The sequence below is a fragment of the Canis aureus genome, chromosome 1 (genome assembly GCF_053574225.1).
Source record: "Canis aureus isolate CA01 chromosome 1, VMU_Caureus_v.1.0, whole genome shotgun sequence".
Lineage (NCBI taxonomy): Eukaryota > Metazoa > Chordata > Mammalia > Carnivora > Canidae > Canis > Canis aureus.
Window position 1 is genome coordinate 41,142,045 of NC_135611.1, and position 6,295 is coordinate 41,148,339.

At 49.1% G+C, this 6,295-nt stretch overlaps 1 long non-coding RNA gene across 1 annotated transcript; it reads right to left on the bottom strand.

The window, feature by feature from the left end:
- Nucleotides 1-1,795: 1,795 nt before the first annotated feature.
- On the bottom strand, nt 1,796-2,493 carry LOC144283677 (uncharacterized). The gene is made up of 2 exons (XR_013352264.1): nt 2,290-2,493; nt 1,796-2,139 (listed from the first exon to the last, which is right to left on the bottom strand). It is a non-coding gene; the product is annotated as an uncharacterized LOC144283677 (long non-coding RNA).
- Nucleotides 2,494-6,295: the final 3,802 nt, after the last annotated feature.

The following is a 6,295-nucleotide window of genomic DNA, read 5'->3' on the forward strand; positions in this document are numbered from 1 at the left end:
GCGGAGGCGACCTGCGCAAATCTGGGGAGGAGGGGGAAAGTGGAGAGGGCGAGGGCTGGGGCTGGGGAGCAGGGCGAGCGGAATTGGAAGGAGATGCGGAGGGAGAACAAGACGTCTCCCCAGGAAAGTGGGGGAACAGCGGTGGGGAGACGGCCCTGGGGAGCGGCGAGGGGCTGGGTGCTGCCCCCGCCCCCGCAGTGGAGGGCTCCCGCAGGCACCTCTGACCGCCCTCCTCCCTTCCAGCACCTGCTTTCTCCCGGCTCTTTCCTCCCCTGCCTCCCCACTTCCTGTCTACTGGCCTCCCCCAGCCCCTCTCCACCCCATTTCCGCACTCTCTCTCCTCACACACTCTACTTTCTTGTGAGGGTGGAGGTGGGTTTCTTCTGCTCGTTTTAGGATGGAGAAGATTGAAGGGACTGATCGCTCAGGTAACAGGCAAGACTCTCTGAGGAGCCGACGCTAGGAGGGAGGACAAACCCGTTCTCTCCCTGCGCTCCCTCGGATGGGACCTAATGCGTAAGATAAGAGCAAACGCTAGGAAACCATAGCAACTGCGACGTCAGTGGTTGGGTGAGGTTTCTTGAGTCAAGCCAAACCACAACCACCCTCCCTGCCACCCAAAACCTCACAGACACACAAAATGAAACCAAAAAGGAAAAAAGGAATGTCGGGATCCCTGGGTGGCGCAGCGGTTTGGCGCCTGCCTTTGGCCCAGGGCGCGATCCTGGAGACCCGGGATCGAATCCCACATCGGGCTCCCGGTGCATGGAGCCTGCTTCTCCCTCTGCCTGTGTCTCTGCCTCTCTCTCTCTCTCTGTGACTATCATAAATAAATAAAAATTAAAAAAAAAAAAAAGAAAAAAGGAATGTCACCACACACCAATTTCTTAGCTGTCCCCCTCCCCCCCACTTTTGGTTCCATTGCAATTTCATGGTAAAACCATTGTAGGTTGTTGACAATCAAGGCAGGACAAATCAGAGGGAGCAGAGCACTGTCCATGCCTCTTTAGTAGCGTTCCTTATGCACTAATTGTCATACATAATGAGCCTACCTTTCCCACATTGACACCTCCATTGTCAGACATGCATGCACCCTGACATCACAGCATTTCACACTATTGCCCACCCTCCAACCTGTCCATCTCCATACAGTCTGCTCCCCAACACTCTTCAAATAAACTCATCCCCCCACATAGTCTTCCTGTTTGTTACTCATCCTCCTTCCACATACATACATACAAGTCACCCCTCACCATGCCTTCTGTACAGAAGGTCCTAACACCCCCTCCACCACTGGGCACACACATCCCCTCACCACATATCCTTTCTCCCCTACTCTCAAGCCTGCTTGCCTGACACACACATGCACTCTCTGCAAAGACACACTGGTTCCCCCCTCCACTCATACCTTTGCTTTCTCACACTCTACACACACTCCTTCTACACAAAGTCCTGCCCACCTTCTTTGAAATTCTTCCACACAAAATATCCCAACTTACTTTTACGGCAATCTCCAGAAACATTCCTGTTATAGACATTTCCCTGACACTTCCTCTTACATACATGGTCTGGCCCAGTGCATCCCACTTCCTCATTCTACAGACACATACTACCCCTTCCCCTTCTTCCACCCCATGCTGACCTGTTCAGGGGAGATACAATTATCTCTGAAGACACTTCGGGGAAACACAAAACACACACACATACACACACACACACCAAAACTCGCCAAAGTTCTCTCACACAAGGTGTACTTGCCCCACTACACACCCATATCAACCTTATGAGAAACCAGTTGGTGAAACAAGTTTATTCAGGAATAGGAGAGGAATTGCAGTTTGGATAAGCATAGTATGGCAAAGCATAGGGAAGTTGAAAAAAAGCTGGGAAGGTCAGCTTTTATTAGGGTTTAGGAGGAATTTGGGGCGGGCTATTTTGAACAAAGCTTCATTGGAAAAGAGCAAGAGTTTGAGGGTGTGGAGATTTCTCATTGGCTGCAAGTGGTGGTTAGTGGGCTGTTGCTGAGACAGGGGGAGACCTCCCTTCTTTTTCTTCACAGCAGGAGATAAATCCATTGTGAAGGCGTCTTCCCTGGTTAGGGTGAGAATGATCTTCCTTGCCCCCTTCTGGTCCTGCAGCCTGCAAGGAATGATGTATGCATGAGGGTGCTCCCTTCAGGGCTTCTCACTCCATTTTAAGTGAGAGTCTTTTGTTTTGATTTGTTTTGTTTTACTCCTTTTCACACCCAAACCCTTCTCCCCAGTGTTCCCTCACTCTCCTCACACTCACCTTTCCTCTGCCACAAACAAATTTGTGTCACTGTCACAGGAGAGCAGCGCGGCCCGCCGGACTGCCTTAGGGTGGAGTCCGCAGGGCCCAGGAGGCCGGGCGGGGGAGGGGGCGGGGGAGGGGGCGGGGAGGGGGCAGGGGAGGGGGCGCGGGAGCCAGAGGCCCGGGGGCCCTGGGCGCCTCGGGTCCGGGCCCAGCTCCGCCACAGACCATCATCGGAAGGAAGTGCTCTCCTGCAGCTTCTCGGTTTCCGTGGTTCTTTCTTCCTCCTTGACAGTCTCGTGCAGGGCTCGAAAACGCGGCGTCCCCGGCGGGTCGCGGGAGCCCGAAGCAGCCTTCGAGGACACCTGGGAGGGCCCCGGGGGTGGGGGGCCCCTAGTGACGCGGGGGGCCGCGGGGCCCCTTGCTTCTGTCCGGCTCCGAGGGGGCCTGGCGCCCCGGACCGAGAGCCACCCCCCCACCCCCGCCCGTCGCCTCAAGCCACCTGCTCTGTGCAACACCCACCCTCCCTCCACACCCTGTAACCCCCTGCACAGTTCAAGCCCCAAGTTGGGCTTAGCCTAAGGTCCAAGTTTCCCCTGTAAACCTTTGGCTGCTGGAAACAGAGCAACTTGTTAGATGAATGGCTTCATTTCTAATACTCATAGTATTTGATGAGTAAAATGCTTCCAGGGGAAATATCATCCAGCATATCATATCTTTATATGATATCCATTTGTGTGTCTCAGGAGGCTAGGGCTTTTGATAAAAACACTGGCAAAACTCAGGCACTTTTATCTTCTTATAGGTTCATATATAATTGAGTAATTATTAGTCTTTCTTTTTTAAACATATATTTTATTTATTTAAAATACATTTTTTAGGCAGGCTCCACAAATAAGGTGAGGCTTGAACTCACTACCCTAGACCAAGGGGCAGATGCTCTACCAACTGAGCCAGCCAGGTGCCCCAATTGCTGGTCTTTCAAAGTGGGACCAGTGGCTGTGGGAACTCCTGGATGTTGCACACAAAGGTCCAGAGCCACAGTATGCATTGCAATGTTTACATATCCTATGCTACCTGCTTGAAAATGTGGATACGGAAAGTGAACATGGTTTGGAAAGTATGGAGCTGAGCTTAGTCTAAGGGAAATTATTTTAATCATTAATTGATTCTAGTTGCACCTCTCCTCACAGCCTAAAGGTATGTGACTAGTGTTCTATTGCTGTGTGACAGATTACTACCATTCGTCTGTTTCAAGGGCACTCAGTCATTAGCTCAGAGATCTGTAGGTCAAAAGTCTGGCATGACTTCCTTGTTGGTTTTTCTGCTCAGGGTCCCAGAGGGTGTCATTAAAGGTATCAGTCAGGTATCAAGTAATTCCTAGAAAGAAGAGAGTTGAATAGGGGCACCTGGGGGCTCAGTCAGTTGAGTGTCTGCCTCTGGCTCAGATGATGATCCTGGGGTCCTGGTTTTGAGCCCCTCATCAGGCTCCCTGCTCAACAGAGAGCCTGCTTCTCTGTCTCCCTCTGCCCCTTCTCCCCTGCTCATGGTCTCTCTCTCTCTCTCTAAGAAATAAACAAAATCTAGGGCAGCCCGGGTGGCTCAGCAGTTTAGCGCTGCCTTCAGCCCTGGGTGTGATCCTGGAGACCTGGGATCGAGTCCCACGTCGGGCTCCCTGCATGGAGCCTGCTTCTTTCTCCCTCTGCCTGTGTCTCTGCCTCTCTCTCTGTGCCTGTCATGAATAAATAAATAAAATCTTTAAAAAGAAATAAAATCTGAAAGAAAAGAGTTGAAAAGGAGAACCTTGCCAATTCAGATGCATCAAGAAGCCAAATTTTGTGGCTTTTTTCACAAACCCATGAAATGTATTCAGTGGGCATCCAGGGTTAGAAATGCTCCCAGTTAGATCATCCCCCAGCAGAAAGCTCTACCGTGGAGAAGTATAGTTCAGCAGGAACATGCAGTGGGCTCACATGGGTCTGTTTGTTTTGTTCAGGCCAATAAGGTTGCAAAGTGGGAGGCAAGTCACAGAAGAGCCTCAGGGGTGTTTTGGTGGCAACATCCACTGGCAGCTAAGGTCAGTGTTTTCACAGGCATCCTCCTGAAAGAGCTTAGAGTAGCCAGCTCTGGCTGCTGATTTGATGAGCACTTGGCAAGTCTTTGCCCTTGATTTCTTCACCTGTGAGGTAGAATCCTAGGAAGGACTGGCTTTTACTTTAGGAGAAGATCCTGCAAGTCCTGAAAATCTACACTACACCCAAGCTTTGTCCCAAACTCTCACGCCTCCCATCTGTCCTTCTAGGGCCCTGGTCATCTTTCCTAAAAATCATTTATTCACTCTCCTCTAAGAGGCCTATATCCCTGCTTCCCTTTCTCTCTTAAGATGGAATTTAAGGCAGTTCTAAACTGCCTTGGGAGTTATTTTTTCCCCCTGGGCCTCTCCAATCTGTATGTGAGATACCTATATTAATAAATTTACATTTCTTTTTCTCTCATTAATCTGTCCTTATTTCAGGCATCTCAGCCTGTAACTCCAAAGGGTAGAGGGAAATTTTTTTTCTTCCCTACAATACTAATATTTTAGAAAAATACATCATCCTTTCCCAAGCTGAGGGTTTATGTGGCTTGTGCTGTGCTGGCTGGAGAACTACAGAGTGCTCACTAGACCACGGGTCCCGGGCTATGCTCTCAAGTGCATTGCTGTGGAGGAGCCAAGGCCACTCTCCCTAGGGCTGCTCCCAGCCACTGACAGAGCTTACTAAGACAGGCCTCTTCCTGGGAGACCTGGGACTCCTCTGATGGCCCACTTTTATTTAAGGACTCTCCTGAGACCTTGTGGTACTTTCCCTAGACAGGTTGGAGGTGAATGATGCCACCATTCAAACTCTGCCTCTCCTTCACTTGGGGTCTGAACTACTTTGATGTGAAAGATCTCCTAGATGCCCCCAGGCTTCATTCTCTTTTCTCATGGGGGCTTCCTCCATTGAAATCACTGTAGGTTAATCCCATCCTGCTTTCTGCTTCTCAGGACTATCACATGGATTTATAGGTTGAAGTCCTATTTTGTGATATTTCATGTTCTGATAACAACTACCATTCTGCATTGCCTGCAATACAGCAAAAGTGGTAAGTGATGTTCCTTGGTCATTTGGGTCCTTCCCTTAAATTCTGTAAATTCAGATCTTTGAATTTTTTTTTTCATTCCATATAGGCAATTTGGGCAATGCCCTAAAATGAGGCATTTTGTTCGGTCATAGCTCACTAAAATAGAGATTGCATCAAAATATTATTCACTTCTCAAATCTTGAAAAAATGTCACGACTTGAGGGTAATTCTGATGCTTTGTTTCAGTTGGCACAGTAATTCATAAAAAGGTATAAAGCACCAAGTCTGATTTGAAAGGTGGTAGGGAAGTAAAACTATCCAGAAGGCAAAGGTAAAGCTTATTTTGTAGACCTGTTCTTATGTAAATTTGTCAGTGAACACAGAAGATAGTCCTGAGCTTCCTGCTTCTCCAGAGCTCCCTGAGGTCTTCCTAGTGGATGTGGTCTATCCCAAAGCAGCTGAATAGCTACTCACCATCTTTTGCCTCCAGGCCCCAGGTGCTCATGTGTACTAGGTCCCACCTGAAGGTCCAGCCCCAAATTTGATGTAATATACTGGGATACTTATTTCCAACACCAACTAAGAAGTAGATTTGCAGGGCAGCCCCAGTGGTCCAGTGGTTTAGCACCACCTTCGGCCTGGGGCATGACCCTGGAGACCCAGGATCCATCCCACTTTGGCTCCCTGCATGGAGCCTGCTTCTCTCTCTGTGTGTCTCTGCCTCTCTCTCTCTCTCTCTCTCTCTCTCTCCCTCTCTGTCTCTCACAAATAAGTAAATAAAATCTTAAAAAAAAAAAAAAGTAGATTTGCAAAACCAAAATTGAACCTAAAACAAATCATAGGTCTCTGGACTTAACAGCTGGTTTATAGAAAATATTGTCAGCCAAACAACATAAACAGGCAGAAGGATGCAATTGGC